The sequence below is a fragment of the Lepisma saccharinum genome, chromosome 1 (genome assembly GCF_977018435.1).
Source record: "Lepisma saccharinum chromosome 1, izLepSacc3.1, whole genome shotgun sequence".
NCBI classification, from domain to species: domain Eukaryota; kingdom Metazoa; phylum Arthropoda; class Insecta; order Zygentoma; family Lepismatidae; genus Lepisma; species Lepisma saccharinum.
Genome location: NC_139229.1, coordinates 136,242,917 through 136,264,999, shown reverse-complemented (window position 1 = coordinate 136,264,999; position 22,083 = coordinate 136,242,917). Strand labels below are relative to the sequence as shown.

The 22,083-nt window shown below is 40.2% G+C and overlaps 1 protein-coding gene across 1 annotated transcript in view; it reads right to left on the bottom strand.

Moving 5' to 3' along the window:
- Window positions 1-22,083, bottom strand: part of ush (Zinc finger protein ush) — a 427,102-nt gene that overhangs the window by 189,283 nt on the left and 215,736 nt on the right. The gene's annotated exons all lie outside the window — the stretch shown is intronic.

The following is a 22,083-nucleotide window of genomic DNA, read 5'->3' as shown; positions in this document are numbered from 1 at the left end:
GACACTTGCCCTCCCAAACGTTTCACGTTTATTACAATTTACAAGTTAACCCTCCGTTGGTATACATGTTTCAGAGTAACGCGGTTGGTATACGTGGGAGCGTGGCGCTCACATATGAATTTCATGTTTTCTGGCAGGTTTTCGAATATCGTTTTATATTTATCACATTGAAAGTAGTTTATAAATATATACATATATCACTTATGTTAAAATTTATCTTATTTATTACATAATAACAAAATGATATACTTATATAGCAATATTAGTGATTGCATATTGTGAGACAATTTATCACAGAAAAACCAACAATTTCTATATCAGTGTCGGACCTTCCCTTCCATAAAAACAAAGCGCGAGCACGCTCCAATGGCGTTTAATATGATAGAATGCCAAAAAATAGCCGAAAATCCGATAATCAGCGGTTCACCTGGATTGGCGCCTTTTGGCTAATAATTTTCTTTGGAATTTACTTTTGATGTTAACTAATTTGCACAACATTAGTCATGAATTCAATAATTTACTACGTGTTGACGAGAGAGATGTACATTCTACTTCGTAGTGTCATCCTGCCCAATATATTGAGAGAAAAGAACACGTAAAAATAGGCTCATCTTCAGAAGGAGTTTGATCCGTGTTGCTATCATTTCCGCTGTTCAATAACTCCTCAACAACATTATCATCTGAACCCTGAGAATCAAACACCCTGTCCAGATCTTCTCTTTTAAAATCACTCGGTTCAGTAAGCAATGCTCGGAACTGCCGTTGTTCATTCGTAACGAAAATCAGCTTTCAAAGTTCATTTAGACAGAAATAATGACAGTAAAAAGTGAAGTAAAATACATGTAATTACCGAAGAATCAAAACTGAAAACATTGATACAACACGAATTCAGTGCAAACAGAATAGAATACGTGTGAAAAAAATGGTTACACGGTTGGTATACGTGTGAGCGCGATGCTCACAAAACACGAACTGTCATCAAAATGACATGTCTGCGCAGACAGAGAAAAATGCCACAACTTATAACTGGTAATAGACATTCCAAAATAGAGCTACACAAGACCAGAAAGTGATATCATTATCTGGACCTGAAAAACGTACAATTATATCCCAGGGTGAGATAGAAGAAAGTGTAGTCTTGAAGAAAGTGTAGTTACTACAATTTCAACAATGAACCTGTCGGTAATTGTCCAGTAGATGGACCGTGCATATGTAGTGACATATTTACTCTTAATTGTAAATAATATTATTTATAATAAATTATGTACGTAAGTACAGTCTACTGCTCACTTCTCTGTTTCTGTCTGAAACCCCTTAGTATTTACTATATATTGTAGTTACGGTGTTCACTCCTCATAATATACTGTAGACATTTAGATGCAGAATTATACTGCTGCTATAGCTCTACAATTTTCGTCCTGTAACTTTATTTTGCTGCGCTATTCTCCCTGCAAACCTATCTGAGATATGTTCGATTGCGAATGAGTACTGGTTCTGAAATCAGGTCTACCATTTCAATTGCTGAAAATTGGTGGTTAACATACTAAGCTAATGAAGCTCCTAGTAAAAAAAATAATAAAAAAATGGCGGGTATCCACAAAACATTTTGCCCAGGGGTCTCCACAAACCTTGATACGGCCCTGCTCACACGGTTAAGGGTTCTTTCGTTAACCACCTGGAACCGCGCAAATGTTAGTGACGCCAACTTATGTGGGCCCGTGGTGATCAAGCCCACCCAATAATTCGCCCCGTTTTCTTTATTATATCTTAGAAAAAAGTCCCCAAGTTTAACGAAACAAATACGTTCATAATTATACACCTAAAGAATTCTCCCCATTAATTACTGTTCATAGCAATTTGTTAGATCTTCAATATTATCAGTGTTCTATATTACTTACACTATCTGTGGTCATATCGTTATTACATAAGTAATGAAGGATAAGGACTTATGACATGTGTTTTGTGTTTGTGTATGAATTTATACTCCAAATCTCTGGGTTCAGCCCACCCAATGTTTTTCAAACGTTGGCGCCACTGCCACATGTAACACATTATTTAGCAAAAAGTCATGAACACTAATTTTATGTGATGGAAACCTTTTTGATTATGTCCCTCACCAAACGTTAAGCCCTAAGTTCGTTTCTGTCTTCTCCCCCAAGAGTTTGGCCCCAAGCTATGCCAATGGCCGCAGAAAAGTGACGTGAAAATACGACTGATTGATTTGGTTTATATTACTTCGCTTTTCTGTTACTTTCGGCTAATCGCGAAGATAAGAGTGTGTGACTGATGATACAATGAAATCGATGACGAGAGATTCAAACACAAAAAACACATTTTCCCAGACCGGGATTCGAACCCGGAAATAACTAACTCTCTGGCCCTCTTAAACCCGAACATTTACGGCTGCAACAACAACAAGCCTTCCATGTCTGTCCCTCTCCTGGGCAAGATCAATCCAATATTTTCCATCCTTACCTATTTCCTTTAGGTTCATCTCAACGTTAGCCCTCCATCTTCGTCTTGACCTTCCTACAGGGCTCTTACCATCAGGTTTCCCAACAAGAATCCTGTAAACTCTTCTCTCCTCTCCCATTTGTGCCACATGGCCTACCCACCTAACCCATATGAAAATAGAAAAAGAAAGATGAGAAAGACTGGTAAGTAAGATTACGAAATCAACTTACTAAAGAAAATTGACTGATTCATTGATTTGCTTTATTTTACTTCGCTTCTGTGCTACTTTTGGCTAATTGCGAAGATGGGGATGAGTGATGATATGATGAAAGTGATGAATGCACACTTACAAACATCCGTGCCCAGGCCGGTATTCGAACCCGGGACCCTTACTAAAGAAAAGAAGCCAAGAAACAATCTTACCAACTCGTGGATTCCCCTCCACTCACTGAAACCAAATACAAGACCAGGCCGCACAACAAGTGATATGGGCTGGTAATTACTAACTAAAAATCCCAATGAATTTCTAGGTGTCTCCGCCACGGTGGAAAGCTCCATCAAGGACCCTGAGAGAGGAGAAAGAGGAGAGGTGGGGGCCAAACTCAACCCGGGACCCCACACGTCAATGTTGGGCCCTCATGACTTCGGTCGCCTACACTCACAATGAATCAACGTTCGGTACAAGCTGTGTGTCCCAGCATGTCAATTGTCGCAAGGCGACATGGATACCTGCAAGGCAACGACGTGTGCGGGACTTGCCAAGCTGAGGGCAATACGCCTCTGCCGCCATCCCTATCGATGATCTCAAGTTTCCTCAGATACTCAGGTCGTGCTTCGAAGCACGTTACTCGGATTTCAAGCGTTGGATATCTCGAGGTCCGCCGTTTTTCATCCTTCGGAATCCTTGAGACACCCCTAAGTCTAATATGTGGTGAAAAAAAAAAAAAAGGATTTCTGAAAATATTGAGCATCTACCCCGACTAATACGATAAACTTTCCAGTGAGATCGTGATTACATTCATCTGGCAGCACTGTTCATGTTTTAGCCGAGTCGAAGGACCTACCATGGCTACACACAGACAAAACTAAATTCATCAACTGGAACAAAAAATGCATAAAATCTGTAGCTCAGACCAGATGTGTAAAAGTGCATCACCGAGGAAGATGCAGGAAGGTGCATCAAAAACACATCAATCGACATAAAGAAATACTCACTTGCATCATATGATGCACTTTGGCCTTCCCTTAACAAATTATATTTTAAAATGCATCCAACAGTAAATTTGATTCTTGGCAAAGGCCAAAAAAACTCACTTCAATGCATCAATCGATACGTTTCTGGTGCATTAAATAGATTTGATGCATTTAGTTTTCTGTGCGTCTACTTGGCGGCTCGGGAAAGGTAAGAATTACATACTACACACATCCTCAACACCCCTCCTAAACCCCCTAAACCCCCTTAACCCACAAAAAATTTCTAAAGAAAAAAGTGTACATAATCACCTACTCGAAAATGCTGGGCACGCCATTGACTAGTATATTCAAGTGCTGGTTCATCCGGGTAAGTTTTACGCTAGATGTTCAATTATTCGTTCATCCCGATTCTCTGAACATACAATTGATTGATTGACTAATTATTTTACTTCGCTTTTCTGCCTAATCCCGAAGATGGGGATGAGTGATGGTATGATGTAATTGATGAAGGGACATTCACAAAGGACACCTCTGCTCAGGCCGGGATTCGAGTCAGATGGCGTCGCAGAACGTTGAATGCATTGGATTGTTGACTTGTGTTTATTTACGTGCCAAAATAATGTTTATTGTATACGCACAGGGTGTTGCCGACAAAGTTTCACAACGTGTGGACGACATCACGAACCCGAACAGTTTTACTCAATAATGGTTTCCTCATTGACGATACGGCATGACGCTTCGAGAAGTTGAAAAACGCCAATTTTTATCCCGTATGTACGCAACCGTGCAACCAACTTAAGACCATCCGATGTAATCAAAGTTATAGAATTTTCACTAAGTGACTACCGGAAGAAAAACAAATGACAGCCATAGTGAAAACTGACATTATTTTTTTACACTGACAAAGGGGGAAGGCTAAAAATATTTTTTTCTTATTACTGCATAGGAAAGTGCATCTGTCTATAAAGCAGATTTCTCCACGTGTGAAATGGTGGAAATAGAAGTAAAACAAATCTTGCCAATTCATTCTACGGACATCGCATTTTTCAAATAGTTGTTTGTGTCGCGACAAGTTCATTTTGCAGTTCAATTAATACAAAGGGAATTGGTTGAACGTAAATAAATACTTAAAGCACTTATTTCTGGATAGTCGAATACTTCACGCTCTCTATGTCTAGCTGCTGATGCTGCTTCTAGAACGATGCGCGTGCCCTGCACGGAGGACGCCGAGCGCCATGTTGTCTACGTAGTTTACATAGTCTACAATTTCTACACGTAGAATGTAGACAATCGTTGTTTACGCGTAGACGCACATCACTGGCTGTAATGCAAGCCCATTAAACGGATATGCGACATATGTATGGGTAAATGCATGTTTTAAGGAGAAAAAAATAAACCCTGCGCCTTCACCTTGCTGGTAAAAATCAGGATGAACTAACCACATTTTAAGAATTAAAACAAATTAGCTTTGATAGTAATTTTATAAAATATTTGATGCATTTTTAGCGAGTCGAGTAATGTGACAAATATTATTTACCGACAAAAATTGATGCATTTTTGCATATTCAGTACCTGATGCTCTTTTTTTAGTCCATGAAAGCGTTTACATACTTCTGTGTGTATATAGGTAGTAAAATTTCAATTTCTTTCCGACTTCTAGGTATTCAGAACTTAGTTTTGTGACTAAAAACAATAAACTTATCTTTGGAGCTGGGAGAACGCACTAAGAAGACTTCCAATACTCTTTGAAAGCACTGGCTGTGAGATTTGACAGTTTCTTCGGCACAAAAATAAAGCCCATCTAATTGTGAGGTTTAACATTAAGGTGTCCCTTAGTGTCATCTTTCTAGCAATTACAGTTTCTCCCTTGAGTCTGGATACACATATAACAGAGAAATTTTCTGTAATCAGCCTTCAACTTGTTAGCGTTAGTGTTGCTGGCGATACGTCACTTCCTTACCCTATGAAACATTCTGAGAGCACGATTCTTGTGAAAGGTTGCCCTTATCGCTATGTCCTGCACACTGAGAACCTTTATCAGTCAAGGTGGCTGGCATCGTGATTATCAGAAAGCTTTGCGCAACGGCAGTTCCCTCAGTGCCACTTCCTTCTTCAAAACAAAGGAGAAAAACATGTATTATCTCCTTCCAATGATAAGGCACACAGAACAGCAGCTGCAATCCTGTTCGTTAACTACCATGTATATTGGAACTTCTTGTTACTAACGCCCCTTTGGAGCAAGAGTTGTTCACAACATATCCTTCTTCTTTTAAGCTTTCAGCGTTCACTAGCAATTTTCAGTTTATTGTGGCCTGTTCAGATGTTATCCTCAATGTAACATTCAAATGTAACCTCAGCAGTGACAGAAACGCTACTCTTAATGCAGCCACTAAATGCTTCTGAATAAACAATTCACGAGCCCTTTCAGAAACGTCACTCTCAAAGCAACTACTAAATGCGTCTAAATAAACAATACACGAGCCCTTTCTGAAACGTCACTCTAAAAGCAATTACTAAATGTGTCTGAATAAACAATTCACGAGCCCTTTCAGAAACGTCACTCTAAAAGTAACTACTAAATCCGTCTGAATAAACAATTCACGAACCCTTTCAGAAACATCACTCTCAAACCAACTACTAAATGCATCTGAATAAACAATTCACGAGACCTTTCAGAAGCGTCACTTTCAAAGCAACTACTAAACGCTTCTGAATAACAATTCACGAGCCCTTTCAGAAACGTCACTCTCAATGCAACTACTAAACCAATTGAAAAACTTCCATCTCAGTGCATTTACTGAAATGACTAAGTGGCGCTTGTGAATCAACGCATTCGGTGCAACTTTTAAAAGTTTGTTAAGGAAACGATTCACGAACTCGGTGAACTGCATATCACGGACGGAGGGCACTTCCACAGTACCATATCGGGAATCATAAATCACAGCCTCATCTGCAGTTTATCACTTTGCCACACTATCATAAATATTCACAAAGCTTAATGGCATACACAAGTGCCCTCAAGGTAGCGAATGCTGAAAAACACGACTGCATCTAAATATGGCTGGTGTCCTGCTTGTACTTTTTGCTCGTGTCGTCGTGTTTCTGGTTGCAAAGCGTACTACTAACCATCCGAATGCCATTTGTATACGCAACCTAATTGCATCTCTAATGAAGCAGCGCCACCTAGTTTGGGTAAGGTAATTAAAATCTTCAGCCCCCTTCTCTACGTGATCAATGCACAAAAGAACCAAGATAATAAGAATAAAAATCGCAATGTTTCAACAAATACTGGTCAACAGTATCGAGTCAAGATAAAGGTATCGCGGGTTCGAATCCTACACACAGAATTCGAAATGGTTTTCTTGAAACGGTCTTGTCTGACCTTCGAAAGAGATGAGTTTTTTTACTACATCAACTTGAAAATGCATTTTTATGTTTTTCTGCATCAATTTTACTAATGTGAACTTATGTAGCTGCATCTATCTGCACCACCAGCTTTATATCTACAGGGTGTATCAGAAGTCCCTTACCACCCCTTGTAAAATCCCCAGTGATGTATTTTCATGGAATTTGATATGGGCGATACAAAATAGGCCTATGGGGACACCTTTTGGAGTATGTCACGGGGACGACCGCCATCTTGGTTCCGCCATCTTGAATTCCCTTGGTAAGGGACTTCTGATACATCCTGTATTGCTGCAATCCAAAATTTAATGCATTGTATCTGTTAATTGACACATTTTGGCATTATATGTGTAGCATGTTGTCAGCGATTCAGGTATCACGTTCAATTGAAACTTCACATTGTATTGGGATATAACTCATACAGTCACGGACATATCTGGGCTGTAATGATTGAAAGTCGATGGGGGTTGTTACAACGCAGGTGTCCGTGACTGTACATACAGCATGGTGTCAAAAATTCTAACACCTTTATTACGAAGAAACATGTCCACCAGTGCTTGAATTCAAGAAACATGTCCACCAGTGCTTGAATTCAACTACGAGAGTTGTTCAACATTATTTTTTAGGGGAAGAAGGTGAGGCTACTAACTGCACCCACCCAGAAGTAACATTAACGGCAAAGGAATTCCTTGGACTGAATTTGATCATTACTGTATGTAAAGAATGATTTTCAAATGCATCTTCTCGTCATTTAACACATAAAAACCGATCGTATCGAAATTTTCTGGCATAGAAAGCTTGCACCAATTATGTACAATAAATCAAGACGAGACGAAACTTGGCAGTCTCTCGGTGTCGTTTCGAATTGTATATGCCTGTCTCGTTCTCCTCTGTCTCTCTCTCTCTCTCTCTCTCGTTAACCCTCTCTCTCTCTCTCCCTCTCTCTCTCTCTCTCTCTCTCGTTAACCCTCTCTCTCTCTCTCTCTCTCTCTCTCTCGTTAACCCTCTCTCTCTCTCTCTCTCTCTCTGTTACATGTACAGAGTATCACTGTACAAACTTTCACTGTGGCTACAGATCATTAACGGCAAAACAACCTTTCCCAATAACATTTTTTATTTGGCTACTCGTATCGACGCTACGAACCCTCAAAGAACGCATTTCATCCTTGACGTATGTAACCAGCCGGCACAGTTCTCTTTAAAACATTAATTATGCATTACAGTAAACAAAATATTGGACTTATCTACAAATAATCAGTTAGCCAAATGTCTGAACAAATTCTTTACGTGAACATTTTCAAGCTTGTTTATCAACATATCGACCGAGACAACGGTGTCGGCTAGTTCAAGGTTTTCGATACGAGACCGAGACTCTCGGGACCGAAGAGACCTTGGCGTAAACGAAGAGGAATAACTTAATCCCGAACAGCAAGCACTGCCAAAGCGACCGGCGTGTCACCTTTATGACGACACACACGCGGACCAACGTCCTGAAACGTTGACAATTCAAGCTCTGTGTCGCGCGAATTCTGACCCTTCCGAGTAGCCCATCCGAAGCGAAGGAGTAGCTATCACGTGACGCACTTTTTCGCTCCGGTGGCCGATCGCCGACGATAAGCAGGCTTTCACAGTTCGATATGCGTAAGTAGAGATTCGTGTACATAATGCATGTTGCCGTTGTCGTTGATATGGAAGGGAAGGTGGTATCGCACTCTTTTATCGCGGCCGAGTGGCTGCTTGTAAGCAAGAAACCCCCACCTGCGCTTCTCGAAATGGACAAGACCAGACAACGCGGGAATTAACAGTATAAATCTGCATAAGCAAGAAAAACTGGCGCCAGAATGGGTGGATTAAAATGTGATCGATCACACACACATGTGTTGAGTGTATAAGTTGTAGTACAAAATAAATTTCTGAAGTTTTACAAACTGTCACTATTTTTAATGTTTTTAATCAAATGTTAACCAGAAGCTGACCTCTCAACGTGTTATGGACGCACCTGTACTTCGTTGACGCCAGGCACCGGGACCTTTATTTCTTCAGTAACATTAACAATAAACATTATTGTCTGCTCCTTGTTAGTATTAACATAAATCCAGAACTGGCTTCCACAAAACAAAAACTTTTACATTATACATAGTTCCGTAAATCCGCGACCACCTTCTTAATTATTAAGTAATTTTCGTTAAAACGTTGAAACAGATAATGAAAACTCAAATTCTCTCCACTTTTTGTTAATATATTTCAGACAATGTGTCGAGTACAGATAATATAAATTATTCTGCAAATTGACCAATTGATTTTCTTTCATTTGCTGCAAACACGAACGTTCTACCTCTATCCTGTGAGAAGTTATTCGCGTTTAAAGATTGCACTACGAATTCTGACGACGGCCATATTGATATATCTCCTAACCCGCAACGGGATTATTTGGCTTTTGTGAGAAATACAACTCAAGTAGTACTACCTTTCGTTGCAGTTTCTTGAATGTCCAGGTTAAACTCTAATTTGACTGGACTACCTACCCTTTTTAAATGATACAAGACATGCCTCTCAAATGCCTGTTACTGGTTATATCGACACGGGAAAAAATGTTACATCCATGATTGACATGGCCTCTACCTTCGATTCAGGTCCAATATTTTTTAAATGGGATGGATGTCACGTGAAGAAAAGCTCCACATAGCGGTTTAATAGACTTCCACCTGCGTGAATTCGTTTACAAGTTATTAAGGGGCAAAGTTACAAAATCTTGATTATATTGCAGGTCGCAGAAATAGAACACCGGTCAAAGAGAAAGATATTCAAATCATCCGAATACTCAATGAATGCAGCTCAACCAGTGCCACTCATTTGTACAAACCTCACTTCTTCGATTATGTTGACTTAGCAGATATCCTGTTTTTAATTCTCTCTAGCTTCCCTTACTGGCTCCTGCAGATCATTTTTTAATGTCTTACAATAACTCACATTAATTATTTTTATATTTTCCGAACTAACTTATTTTTCCTTCGAAAATTCCATTTCGCTATCTTCAATTCGTCAGTGCTACCATCTACTGTATTTTGTTTCTCCTAACTTGGCTCATATTCTACTACTGTGGTTCGTTACGAAGTTTCATTTTATGAATTAAACCTTTCTTTGTATAAGTGTTTCTAAGTATTATAATTCAAATGACAATTCTTTAGCTACCTGCTTTCTCTCTTGAGATAATTCTATGAGCAGAATTAGCAACAGAAAATGAATTCAGTCTTGGGTCGCCGATGAACAACGCACAAACGTGGTTTTACTGTATACCAAAGTAATGGCGAAAGACTGTGATATTGATTTGTGTAAAAATTACAAATTGTGTTTCTAGTACATAATCATCATAAACCTACATTACTATTGCAAATAAATGATGAAACACGGAATCAATAAATTACCGACAAAAATGATATATGATGCAATATGCAACGGAAAAATTACACTTGGTAGAGGATATTCTTGTAATGAGGACAGTAGTCTTTTGGATTTCGAAACGCCCGGAGGGTAGCTATCACAGCAGAAACGGCAAAAGACAAGCACATCATATGATGAGGTGTGAACGCAATTTCCACGGAACTGTGTATTATTTTCCTTTTTCTTCGGGAAGGGGGGAAAAGGAGCTTTCGGGATTCCGACAGCTGACGTCCTCCCCCTCTCCTCCTTCTCCCTCTGCCATCCCTTCGCATCCTTCCTTCCTACTATCCGATTCTGCGATATAAACTCGGGGCGAAAAGTGACAAGCATTCTTCCCAAGCTGTCTGAAAAAGTCAGCGGGCATGTTTGGTGTGCCAGAAAGATATCCACACTTGATTTCCTCCTGATTTTTCATCCCTTGGCGGCGACGCGACGATAAGACGAAACGCGGGGCCTGCTCGCCGGCCGATAAAGACTTGATTTTCTGAAACATATGAAATATATTCAATCTGCTGGTCGCGATAACGGGTTCAATAAGAAATCAATTCAATAGAGAAAGAGAGAGAGAGAGAGAGGGAGGGAGCGAGTTTTGGTTCGCTGCCGCCAGGAGACTCTGGTGGTAGACGCGCGTATCATCCGGAGTTTGCGGCGAGCAGAAGTGGGTGGATGAATGGGTAGGGTGGTGCTGGCCACCTCGCTGCAAGGTGCGGGAAAAGGAGGGGGTGATAAAATGCGAAGGGTGGGGGAGTAAAGCGATATCAGTTCGTTTTTTTTTCTTTACTGGAGCTGACGTCCAAAATCGACCGATTATCGATCTTGGTTTAAGATTCATCCCTCTCTTATTTGCAAAAGGGGGTAGGGAGTTTCGGGAGCCTCGCGTTACATGTGTCATCAATATACCCCATATCTCTGTACCCCTCTCCTCGATCTCCGAGAATTTCGGTGGAAGTCCGTAAAGGGTTATCGAGATATGAACGTGTGACTCCTTGCAAACACGTTACATGGCGCCATAGTGACATGGAGGATATGACCCCCCACAAAGCATTTTCCCCTGACACACCACCGTAACCTAATATTATTATAGCGCCTTAAACCTGTTGAGTTACTTTTAAAGTTTGGTTTTTGAAACATCACGAACACTAAGTTTATTTACTTTCTAAATCACTTGAAGCGCAATTTCGCTGTTCCAGGTGGGGGACACCCAGCTTGCAACAAAAACGCCAAAACTAAATGCTAAGGAATCTAAACTCGGCCCTCTTAACCTAACCACATATGCATGCATTTTTAGATTTAAACGGAATTGTTAGGTTATGGCGGTGTGCACCGTACCAGACCCATTCCAGACTCATGCTTTCGTCAATTAATTCTCAAGTAACCTCCAAGCTATAAACAAAAGACGACAAAGCACAACGCAGTTTCTCATTCTGCTATGTACAATCATCATCTCAACTTCTCTTAAAATTCAAATATTTTATTTGTAGAACCGGCTTTGTTAAGCGCTTAAGTTATCAGGTTTTTTTTCCTGGATATTTCTTGTTCCGTTCTACTGTTAAATCTTGTAAGTCGTACTTATTGCAACTGACAAACTTATCTAGTCTTAATACCCTCTTAGTTTTGTTAATTCGGATGATAAGTTTCTGGTGCTGCCATCTGTCGTTTAATTTCTAATTACATTTTTATTTGCCCCTTGCGGAGAAATTCTGTGATACCAAGAATATCGTACGTTTTTGCCAATCAGTAGAAACGCATTTCATGTCAGTGATACGTTTCAAGCTACTAACTGCCCATAAGTACCTGTCTATACATCTGCCGTAGAGCTGACAATTAAACAAAATTATATTTAAAAGTTGGGGCAAAAATACAGGGAAAAACCCTTATCGAAGCTGAAAATGTGCTCTTCCACCTGTTAAAAACCACCTGAATGAAAGCAGCTTTTTTTATGCATTAAAAAGTTGAGTTAAAAAACATGCAATTTTATCGAGAAAACAAGACCAGATTATGTAAACAGATAGGTCTTTGTTCACTCGGATCGCGGTTTCTGTATTCGAAAGGTTGAAAAAAAAAACGATAAAATAACTGGAGGGGGTCGTTTGAACCCCCGCCCCCGTTCCTCGTCGACACGATTGTCGCGGAATGAAATTATCAGCGGGAATCAACTCGCCCCATCCTCCTCCTCTCCTCTTGTCGTAAATCATTGAAAATTAATTGTGAAATATATCGATTCCTCCTTGCCACCAAAGTCATTGTCAGTTAATTGCCGGTTGCTGCAAAAGCACGTGGAATCTTCGCTCGCATCTTTAATCATTTCGAACCTCGTGCGTAGGGGGGGCCTTATCTGGCCCCCCGAGAACAAAAGAAGTTTTCGCCGGTGAGAGAGAGCTCATATGATGAACGGTGTTGATGGTTTTGGCCGTCCCAGTGCCGCCCAGCAAACCGTATTATTTTACCATTCGGACGCAGGAATTGATCACTCCCGACTGGCTGTGTTAACAGATAACCAGTTTTAACTATACCAAGATCGTAATTAATTACGAATGATGCACACGATGAAAAAAAGATTGAAAAGAGAGAGGGGATTTGGGTTCTTTGAAAGCGGAGAACGTTTGCGCACACACAAAAAGAACTCGAAACACCATACATGAACAAAGGGTAATTATGGGGAACGTATTTCCGTCTGTAACATCATTAAACCCCACACTGAATGGAGGATTTATTTGGAGTCGTAAAAAATCTGTACATCGCTGAAGCGTTACTGATATTGTGACACCGTAGCAAAATTCGTTCAAAAACATGTGATTACGTTCGTTTTAGTGGCGAAGTAATGAGCTTCAGGCGTCAATTATAACAAATTACAGTGCTACAAGGCAACACAAACCCATTGTCTGCAGCCAAACGTATTTATTTCACTAAATCCTTGGCAATAATAATCCTGTCGATTTTGTTGTGGCATCAATACTCGCCTGTTCTACGAAGAAGCAATCCAAATTTGACGAATTTTTCTTTTCTTATATTGTGTCGCTTTCCTACCACTTTCGGGCTGATCGTTACGATAATGAGAGCCTCCCTCATGGTGTAGTAGAAACGCTGCTACCTTGTAATCCCGGTGGAGGCATAGTGGTATGGATCCCGTATCAAACCGTAGTTCCAGTCTCAATTAGCCCACATGTGGATAAAGTGGGCTTAAACTTTGGCAAGATGACTTTTGCGGCGATAACGATTATATGAAAATGATGAAGTAACTGACTGTCACAAAGGAACACCCTAGCCGGGACTCGAACCCAAAACGTTCAGTGATACAGTCGTACCATCAAGAGCAAGACCACATCCAACTTGCGAATTAAAGTGGATAGTCATTTGTCTGCTCCTTTCGCAGCCAATGCAGACGGAAAATGTTTCCCTTTCCTTAGCCAGAGTCTCTTCCTTGCTTCGTTGTCAAAAAATGCAACAACGTTAAATATTACGTCTCCGCTTTCACCGTGTACGGTTCACCTCCTTTCATGATGATACGAACACTTGGTACCGAATAAAGGTAATGACGGTAATTACGTAGGGGCAGGATTACATGGCAAGCAGCTGATTGCATGGTCCACGTTCCCTTCAATCGCTTAGGGTTGAAAATTCGACGACAGTAACAGTTTTCCTCTTCTTGCTAGAGCAGTAAAAACAGAAGTCGACAACTCAACGCGTTCGGTCATCGGGGCGGAAATGAGCAGACTATTCCACTCATATAGGCTACTTTCTTTTAAAAGCAAAAAATTGCAGTTGTACATATTAGCCCAGGGGCATTTGTAATCCCGTGGGTTTTTGAATGAAGGGAATATATGACTACCGGTAATATGTGTGGTACACAATAACTTACTACCAGGTGTTTTGCCCGCAATTGTGGCACAAGGCCTGTGTGACGTCATAAATCCAAGATGGCTACCACTTCATGCACTAACTAAGAAATTCCATCATAACTCCTTTAATAGTGGTTTTGGAATTTTTTTTATAGATACATGTTGTTGTTTTTTTCAGAATTGAAAAAGAAACAAAATTGGTTCTTACAGTTTGTTTCATATCTCGCACTGTTATGGAAATATAGATATCCAGTGAAACTATTTCGTGCCCTTTTCTGCAAGGATTCTATGCATATTTACACTTTACTTGACATTCTGACATATAATGGAGGAAAATTACTGTCTGTGATATTTTGTTCATGCCTACTATTGTGGCGTATTGCCTGTGTGACATCACACATCCAAGATGGCTGCCTCTGCAGACATTAACAAACAAAAACGACCCTATCTCTTTAACTCGTTTAGGAGTAATTTTGACCATTTGTAAGTTTGTTGGGTTTTTACACGAAGGGAAGACATGTGTATGGAGGATGCTTTCATTTGGAGGCATGCAATCATGTATTACATTGGTAGTCATATATTTCCTTCATTCAAAAACCCACGGACTATAGAAATAATTACATATGCCCCTGGACTATATGGCTTTGTCTGGATAAAGTACAGGTGGAGTTTAATTGTTCTGCTCCTCTTTTGCCTAAAAAGAGATACTTCTCACTTTTCATTGAGATTTGGAGTAAAATTTTTACAATAAAATAAACGGAGGATTCAATATTTTTGTCCTGTACAGTAGTTTATTCACATATACCAATATTGAATTGAAGTCAGCATTGAGCTCGTAATCTAACATTTCTATTCAAACACAATTTAGATAATAATAGCTGCAGTACACTAACTGTGTTTAAGGCTAAGGCGGTATATTTCCCCGGCTTACACTAAGCCCACTAGAGTTCGCCAATGTATAACTTTTCAAGTAGTGAGTCGGAAATATGAAAGTCACGATGATAGCGTAAAGGACAGGAATAGAAGATTGGACAGCTTTCATCTCGTACAAAACAATTCTAAATCATTACGTTCAATGGGGAAAGTAGAAAATTATATTGCGGATTGCCTTAATTTCCCATGAGGAATAATTGGATATTTCCAAATATCCACATTCTCATCTAGCTACTCGAATAGATGGGTTACATTACTTTCAATTTACCAACCATTATTATTGGTTAAGCTTTTTTGTTAGCCACCAATACAAAATGTTGTATTCTTTACTAAATTTGGTAATTCTGAACAAATTATTTCCTAACTGTAAAGTATTGTTCACGATTAGTAAAATAATTTGGTTCTGGTAAACAATAATTTGTTTCTCGCCTATTTAAACAAATGTTTGTTTACCAGAATCTATTTTTCAAGTTCTGCCAAACAAAATGTTTTCTCTATGCACACACATACAATATATGTATGTTTGAGAGATAGAGAGAAAAAAACCGCAGCAGTGATAATCGAAGCAGAGTTCACCTGAAAAAAATATATACTAGTACTGTACCCTCAAGGCCCCCAAAATTCTCTTTGATTTGGTGTTTTAAGTCCACTTCGTGCACAGTAAGGCTAATCGGGACTGGACCTACAGTTTAAAGTGGGACCCGTACCACCATGCGCCTCCACCGGGTATCGAATCCGGGAACTCTTGATTACAAGGCAACGACGCTACCACTGCGCCATCGGAGACGTCCTCCATTCACTGTAGACGCCACTGGACACATGGGAAGGATCACACATTCAAGAGAAGCACGTAACGACAAGTATATTTAACCAAGTGGAACCTATCAGATGGGCCAGTACATAAGAATTCGACATAAAAGCTACCAATAGGTAGTTGGATGTAAAACAAACTTTGCACTGAGCTACGCGTACAAACGATATGAAAAAGCAAGGCAAAGTGTACGAAAAACAATTGAAAAATACACTCAAGCCCTTGAATAAACACTAATATGACTTGAAAGAAGAATCTCATTACATGCATACAAGCGACATTACACCAATCTAGTCTAAGTTTTTGCAATGCCGTACATAAAATGTCAAAGTCCTGTCCTCAATTATTACAAAGGCATGAAGCAAGTCATAACGATATAATTGTAAAGGACACTGAAGACATGCAACTGACCGTGTTATTCCACATCGAACCGTTGTTGGATACTCACCTGGAAAATAGAAAAAAGAAAATATGAGACATTTCAATCAAATAAATGTACGTACAATAATTACTAAGGCGTATCACAAACGACAGCATAAAGAATGGAAAATAACACAAAAGAGTGTTCTTTGTGAATGTCCCTTCATCAATTATCATGTCCGTCATTATTCATCCTCATCGCCGCGATTAGCCAAAAGTGGCAGAAAAGCGACAACAAAAATCAAATCAAACAAATAAATGTCTTCGAGTGGATACGCCAGAAGCTCGTTAGTCCTCTAAATGCAGCCCAGGGTGTGCTACGGAAGTGAGGCTGAGATTTGGGTGCTTGTGGGAAAAGTCACCCCTTACACACCTTGTTTTCAAAATATTAAGAGTGGTTAATGCAATATCGCGTATTGTTATACTGTTACGTTGCTTTGCACAAGGGTTATGCTTCTACTCCATTCCCTCGAACTCAAAAGCTGTGTTGTATTGATTCTCTACACAAAACATCACAACACAAACAAGCATGGACACAAGTTCTATTACTTCTTTATATATAATATCCCCCAACAGAACTCTTTTGTGCGCCTGCGTCCGTGAGTGTGAGTGTGGAGGCCATCGCGATAAGACTTAGGCTTATTAAAGCCCCTGGTGAATGTTAACTCGGAGCTGGGGAGATGGGCTGTTGATAAGCAAGTAACATTTACATTCGAGATCCATTTGGCAGGGAGAGATAAGAGTTGCCAATGCTTGATCTTCTAGATAAGAGCCAGCCAACGCTGGCAGGAGAGGGAGAGGGGGGTACGGGGGGGGGGGCGGGAGAGGATAGGAAACGTCCGAACTTCACCCAGGGCGCAGGGTGTCGAGGGGTGGAGAATTTAACACGATGGAGAACCGCTCAAAGCGAAATGCAGATACTGTTCAGATGATGTGGGGGAGTTAGCGAAAACATCCATGAGAAAAAGAACGTGTAGTTTTGGGAGGAATAAAGGGACTTATGCTATGGAATTTTGACTTTCTGTACGTCTAAGACCACTTTATGCTCAGATAGGTTAACAGGGATTGGACGTACAGTTTAAAGTAAGAAACCACTGTGAAATGTGCCTCCACCGGGTATCGAACCCAGAAACTATTGATTACAAGGAGACAGCGTTACCAATATCGTCGGTGAGGTCCTTTGTCTTTCCTGTAGTAATCTTCCTTCTGGGCTTTCCACTTTCCTCAGCTTTACATATCCGTTTCTTCGTGTTTACTCCCTCACTTGATCATTTCCTTTTCTCTCGATTCCTGTCTCATTATCTTCTATCTCCCTTTGTCACTCTTCTTTCTTTCTCCATCTTTCTGTTTCTCCTGCTTTCTTCCGTTTCTGGTTTGTTTCCTCTTCTCTATCGCTCGCTCCTTTCTTCTATTTCCCCCTCTCCCTCTCTGTCAGTTTCTCTCTCTCTCTCTCCCTTTCTCTACCTGGATTATTTGTTTCTCTACCTTTCTTATCTCGTATTTCCTATCGCTTGTCATATCTTCTTTCTCACTTTTTCTCTATGTCTCTGGATTCTATATTTTTCTTCCTCTCTTTTCCTACATTCTCATCATCTCTCGCTTTCTCTGTTTCATTTCATTTATCTTCTTTTCTCCCTTATTTTTCTTAACTCCCTCCGTCTCTCTCGTTTCTTTTATTTTCCTTTTCCTCCCTCTCCCCTCCCTGTCTCTCTCTACGGTTTTGTATTTTTCTCCCTTTCTGGTTTCTCTCACTCTCTATTACATCTTTGCCCGACCCTGTGGCCAAGTGGTTAGCACATCGCGCTGCGACGCCAAGGGTCCCGGGTTCGAATCCCGGTCGGGCTTGGTTGTTTGTGAATGTCCATTCATCAATTTAATCATTTCATCACTCATCCCCATCTTCGCAAATTAGCCAAGAGGCACAAAACGCGAAGTAAAATAAACTCAATCAAATCAATCTATTACATCTTTCATATTTTTTCTCCCTCTCACTTGTGGACACAACCTTTTAATATTTGCCCCCTTTAGAAAATTTTCTGCCCACGTTCATGGTCCGGGCACGAAGGTCTCAGCAATAATTTACTTTCAATGTAAGCGGTGTTAGATAAGATGTCCTGAGGGCTGATTGCAATTTGATTCCTCGTATTAAGACACTTTCCTCGGTCACAAGCAATCAACAAGGACTCCGTTCGGGAATTGCCTACTCATGAGGTGTACGCTGAATAATCTATTGCTGATAAATGGCCACTTTCTGGCTATGTAGGCACTCGTGTACGCGCTTGTCGGTCAGAAATCCTCTTCCTCATGCTCTCAAATCACGGCAACAATTTAGATGAAAAGAGATATCGAAGTTAAGACAGACACCCTCGAGAACACCAATGGAACACCGTCCAGTGCGGATCTTGACGCACAAATCTTGACAAAGTGCTGTATCTTGCATGGTGCATTCAACACAGAGAGTGTGTCTGTCCCTCGCAGAGATAAACTAACATCTGCCTTCCCACCTACTCGATGTGTTTAGCAGATTTTTCCTGGGCGCGACCTGATAAATCACACTGCTTAAGCTGACCTTACCTGTGTCAAGCTTTCCCCAGTGTTGCCATCCTCTGAGAATCAAAATTCCCCTTCAGTGTGAGTAAATATTCCTCCTCTTTCATTGTCAAATACTTTGACTTTACTTTGACTTTACCACATGCACTATACTCCTACGCGCACAGCTGCCATTCCAACAACCAATAGTATTTCTCAGAAGTCACATCATGTATTTGTTTACGTTGACTTCGTTCTTATACCGGACAGAGAATAGATTCATCGAGACGATAAAAAAGTAAATGATAAATTAAACGAAATGGAAAAGCGTGCTTTTTACCTCTTTGGCTAATGATGGTGGCGATTTGTGTTATTTTCTTCAATTTGCGTCGCCTTTCTGTCTCATTAGACTAATCGTGTCGATGAGATTAAATTATGACTGGTTGAAATTAATGAAGGGACACCCATGACAATTCTAATTTATGATCCAATTCTAGAGTGATATATTTATAGTCTCAAATACAATTTATAGCTTTCTAAATTTTGTATACATATAAAAGAATTCAAATTTGAACTTTTGCTTTGTATGGATTATTCCTGTTTCTTATTTAAATAGTGGTATTCGTATAATTTCTTTATTATTCTCAAGCTTTTATAGTTTGTTACTTGTTTATGTTTTGTTTCTTCTGTCCTTTAGTTTTCTCCTCTGTTCAAAATTTGTAATATGTATATGTATGTAAATTTTTGTATTTGTGTAACTTTTGTATTTGTATAACTTTTTGTATTCGTATTTATCTAAGGTTTTGTGTAATAATTACTATGTGTTTGTATCATGTATTATATATTTATGTAAATTATATTGTATATAGCAAATTGTAATGCCTATTGTAATTGGAGCATTCGCTCTGTTATAGGCGACTGGTTAATAAATAAATAAATAAATAAATAAATAAATAAATAAATAAATGTCTGAACCCAGAAATAGGTGGAATTTCCCCAAAGCAAATAGCTTAATTCCAACACTGTAATTTAACAGTTTTGAGGGTCAAGGCCACCTACCGGTCCGACCTCATCACTCATCCATGCCACAGCAGAGGTGGGCGATCATCCAACCAGTTGCAGGGTAACTTGTGGGCAGCACGACGAACCCCCAGTCGTTGTTGCAGGTTTCAATGACCGGACTTCGCTACTCATTAGTAGCTCATTACTAGCATTAGTTCCTCACGATAATGGGTAGTCACCGGGCCCATACACTGGCCGAAATCTCAGGAGGAAAGTTGTTATGCTTCCCCCCACTTGACTCGGACCAGGGCGCGTCCCGTAGCCCGAGCACACTGTCGCCTTAGGGAGACTTCACTTGAAGCGACAGGCGACACGTGTCGCTTTAGGATTTCACCAATCGAACGCAGGCTTGTGCGGCGCTTCGATGTGAAGCGGCCATGGTGCGGGATCAACACTGTAATTTATCACATTCAAACTACATAATTTTGTGATATACCCCAAGATTAATCTAATAACTAAGAGTAAGGTATACATTTTCCATGCTATAAAACGAGGTAGAAAGTTTTATCGAAGACAGTGTGAAAATCCATGTTAAAGCAACACTGATTCAGAGTTCAGTTTACGCCTCTGGAAACACTGTCATCAACTCCACTCCATGATTATGTCCTGCCACATCCTCCCAAGAGTACATCTGCACTCGCCTTCAACTCCATGTCGAGAGCAGGCTTTAGATTCCGCTCACCCACACAATGACCTTCTACAAGATAGCCGAGAGAAGGAGACTTGAACCCGCACATGTGAGTAATGATATTGCTGTCCGCGCGCACACGTGAACACACCTGGAGTGATGTCTTTGGATAATAATAAACGTCCATCAGCGAGGAGTTTGGATGCGTGGATGTTAATCATTTGGTGCTGGGTTTAAGCATGGGAGTTGCTCTTGGGACTGACTAAATGTATAGGCTCGATTCATGTTGCTCAGTCGCTAACTGCGGGTGGACATGTGTAGAATCGACGCGGACCAGGTGTTGGGCCAAGTAATGCGAATTGCTGATATAAAGTATGGCTAGCACCGAATGCTGAAAGATGGCAGTTTCACTTGACGTGTAAGAGATCCAAAATAGCGAAGCAACGGTGCAAAGGAGAACACAATTTTTCTGAGGAGAAATGGGAATTTATTCTCGCAATTCCAAGCTACCATGTAAACGAAACAGACACTACATACAAGCGGTACTGGAGCACTAACCTACATCGTCCAATATCAAAGACTCTGAAAGTTTTAAATATAGAAAACAGTAGTTATTTTGCCTCTAGTATTATCTTGATGTGAAAGACCGACCACCTTCAAAGTCGAGGCGAAAACGAGACCGTTCAATAAAGACGAGAACGAGACGAGACTTGGTATCTAGAATATCAGTCCCTTTCGAGACTTCGCAACTGTAACGCAACAGTGATACCGTTTAAACAACTGTTTAAAACATTTTAGCAGGCCGTGTGCAGCACGAGGGCTGAAGTTTGGGCCGTCCGGTTGTAATGTAAACCACGATTACTGCACTATGCGGCTTATTCACACATACCAATTGGATATGTTAAAGGAGTTTTATTGTATTATGAGGATTTGTTATAACTAACTAACTAACTAACTCCCTAGCCTTCTTAAACCCGAAGGTTCATGGCTGCAGCAACACAGGCCTTCCATCTTTCCCTATCTTGAGCAAGTTCTATATACTCTTTTCCATCCCTACCGATTTCCCTTAGGTCCATCTCAACGTTGTCCCTCCATCTTCGTCTTGGCCTTCCTACAGGTCTCTTACCATCAGGTTTCCCAACAAGAATCCTGTAAACTCCTCTTTCCTCTCCCATTCGTGCCACATGGCCTGCCCACCTAAGTCTTCTTGATTTAATTATTCTAATAATATCTGGACATGAATACAAATTATGTAGTTCTAAATTATGTAACCTTCTCCACTCACCTGTCTCCTCATCCCTTTTAGGTCCAAAGATTTTCCTAAGGATCTTATTTTCAAATACTCTCAATTTATGTTCCTCTTTCAA